The sequence below is a fragment of the Rhea americana genome, unplaced genomic scaffold (genome assembly GCF_003343005.1).
Source record: "Rhea americana isolate MKP2758 unplaced genomic scaffold, rheAme1 scaffold_286, whole genome shotgun sequence".
NCBI classification, from domain to species: Eukaryota; Metazoa; Chordata; class Aves; order Rheiformes; family Rheidae; genus Rhea; species Rhea americana.
The window spans coordinates 564,828-567,935 of record NW_028186408.1 but is presented as its reverse complement, the minus strand read 5'-3'; positions in this window follow the sequence as shown (position 1 = coordinate 567,935).

The following is a 3,108-nucleotide window of genomic DNA, read 5'->3' as shown; positions in this document are numbered from 1 at the left end:
CGTGCCGCGCTGGACCGAGCTGAGCCGTGCTGCGCCGGGCCGGGCCGAGCCGCGCCGGACCGAGCCGTGCCGTCCCGCGCCCGCCCAAGCCGAGCCACCCGCGGGGCTGCCCCATCGGGCCGTGCCGAGCCGGGGCGCTTTGAGCCACTCTCGCCTCTGCACGGGAGGGGAAACTGAGGCCCGGCAGGGCCAGTGCCTGCAGCCCCGGGCACCGAGCGCGGCCTCCCTTCGCCCGGGCCCTCGGCTCCACACGCGGTCCTGCGCCCGCCGTCCTCCTGCTCCCAGCACCGCGTTTCCGTGTGTCCGGGCAGCTCTGCTCTTCCTGCGCGTGGCCGCCCGATGGGCGCGCGCGTGGGGCCGGCTGCCCGGGCCCCAGGYCCACCCCGGCTCAGCTGTTTCCCCCAGTTTATAGCGCTAAGCATGGCACAGGGAATGAGAGGACAAGATGGCTGGTGCCCGCTCCACTGTCCAAGCCCCCTGTGGCCGTTTCCGTGGGCTGTGGAGCCTCCCGGCCCGCACAGACACCCCCGGCCCCAAGGGAGCTGCCCCAAGGCGCAGCCGCGCACAGCACACGCTGAAGGTGCTTGAACCTGCTGTCACAAAGGCTGAACGCTCTGCTCTGCGCGCTCCGCGCTCGGCTGGGTCAGCAACTGCAGCAAAAACTGGGCACCTGCCTGATCCAGGGCTTGCCTCCCCTTCTCTAAAGGTGGGACTGGAGTCTGCAACGACCTGGTCACGTACTTCTCCCAAGTCCACCCAATGTCTTCACATGCTGAACAGGATCTGCTGGGCTCCTGCTCCCTGCTGCCACCGCTCTTGGTGCTCTTAAGCTGTGAGCAGCTGTGGTGGTAGCACCACGACTGCAGGGCCCATCAGCTTTGCAACTCTTGCAGCAGCTCCTCATCCCTGCAAGCCAGCCCAGGACCCCCCGGCTCTGCTTTGAAATGTGCCTCTACACAGATCCGAGTTGTTTTTCTGTTTTCTCTTGTTGTTTTCTCTCTGCTGCCCTGGGCTGGCTTTGCAGATGGTGCCTCTGCTCTGTCAACCCAGATCTGCTCCAGGAGAAGAGGCTGGTACAGAGCAGAGCCAGTGGGACTTCCAGGGACGGCCATACATGTGCCAGGCTGGAAACGGCTGTGGCAGAAGGCTCTACCCTGGCTGTGCTGGAGGGTGATCTGTGCCCTCCACCACCCCACACTTGTCCAAATATCTTGTGTTGTGGGTCCTTCCACACCAGCAGGAGATGTAAGACAAAGACAAAGCTTGACTGCGGCTGGCGGGACCAGCCAAGACTTGGCCTGTTTTTTTAGATAGATACTTCCCCAAGCATTTGCTGCCAGAAGCTGGAGATGGAGCCAGCCTGCCAGCACCGTGTGCTATGGGGCCTCCCAGAGATGCCAGTGTGGAGAGCAAGGTGCAGCCACTGGCACCACCCCAGGAGGAGCAGAGCCCTGGTCCTGGTTCTGGCTGTTGCGGTGTCAGACCTCCAGCTCCTGCCTGTCTGTGGCTGGGCCAGCAGCAAAGGGGAACCACAACGACCAGGGCTCCCTGAGCACCCACTGCAGCCTCAGTCCAGCTGCAAATCTGGTTGCGATGGCACACAAAGGTGGCTTTGCTCCAATGCTGGGTAGCTTCCTAACCCCCCTCCCCCCCCCCAAAAAAAAAAAAAAAAGGCAAAGAAACACGTGACATTTAGAGGTTCTCTGGGGATAAGCCAAGAGTGCAGGAACAGCAGCCACATTGCTAAATCCCTGTTTCCCAGCACCCTTCAGGGGCAGGGGAGGGACCTCTGCAGTTGCAGACCTGCAGAGCTGTGGGGACCAGGGGTGGCAGCCATGCCACCTCCATCAGGAGATGGCCATGCACCATCTCCTCATGCCATCTCCATTGGGAGCGAGCCCTGTGCCAGCTCCTCACGCTCTATTGAGAGACAGCTCTGCACCCCCTCCATTGGCAGATGGCTCTGTGCCAGCTCCATCAGGACATTGTGTTGTGTGATGTCCATTGGGAGATGGTCCCACATGGTCTGCAGCCACCTCTGTGGGGACAGATGACCAGGCACATAGTAGCTGTGGTGGCCGAAAGGGCCGAGTCTAAGGCTTCCCGGGGATGCCAGGAGACCTTGGCCAGCAGGGATGGGGACTGGCACTGTGTCCCTCCATGGTCATCTGGGGCCTGCTCCCGAAGGGCCAGTTTGGCTCAGCTGCCCAGTTTCTGCCTCAATAGGTCTTGCTGGAAAAGGAGGTGGGAGGAGCCACCAGCAAATGGTGCTCCAAGGGGCTCATCTGTGATGGCTGTCAGGGATTTTTGTCCCCTCTCCCTTCAGGGCCAATGCTGTTCCCGCAGCACCATGTCATCCACGCCATGGGCAGGTGCCCCGGCACAGAGGACGTGGCACCAGGATGTCCCCGGCAGAGCCGCCAGGACCGGTGCTGGGACAGGTGAGCCCTGACGGGGAGATGCKCACTCCCCATTCTTCTGCCACATCCCCCTCCCCAGGCCCTATTTGGAGATGGTACCTTTTGCCAAGTGGTAATTAGCTATTAATGAACAGCTGCTAGAGCTGTTAATTAATTAATTGCAGGGGGTCGGGGAGTGCAGAGGCAATGCCAGGGGCTGCGGTGCAGCACAGGTTGCGCGTGGGGTGAGTGCAGAGCACGGCTGTGGGGCTGGGCCCGCGCGGGACTCTGCAGGGCGCACGAGAAGGGGGCAGAGACGCGTCCGTGCGGTGCGGCGAGGCGTTCGCTGCGCCCGCTCGGCTAAGCCGGACCTGTGTGGCGGGGGCTCGTGTTACGCGCGTGYCCCCCTGCGAGCCACGTCGCCCGCGCCGCGCCGGCCCCGGGGCCGAGCCTGGGCTGCAGCCGCTCCAGAGGCGCGGCAGGAGCCCGGGGGCGGCAGCGCGGGGTTTTCCCCGCCGTGCTGCCCGTTCCCGCGGCCCGAGGCCGCGCTCGCGGGGCTGCTGGCCTGCCTGAGCCGAGCGGGCACCAGGGTGCCTGGCGTCGCCACGGTGGGTGCAGCGCTTGTGCCGTCCACGCGCTCTCGCGGCATCCCCAGGGGCTCGCGGCATCCCCACAGGCTTGTGGAGGCCCCGTGGTGGCTTGGGAACCC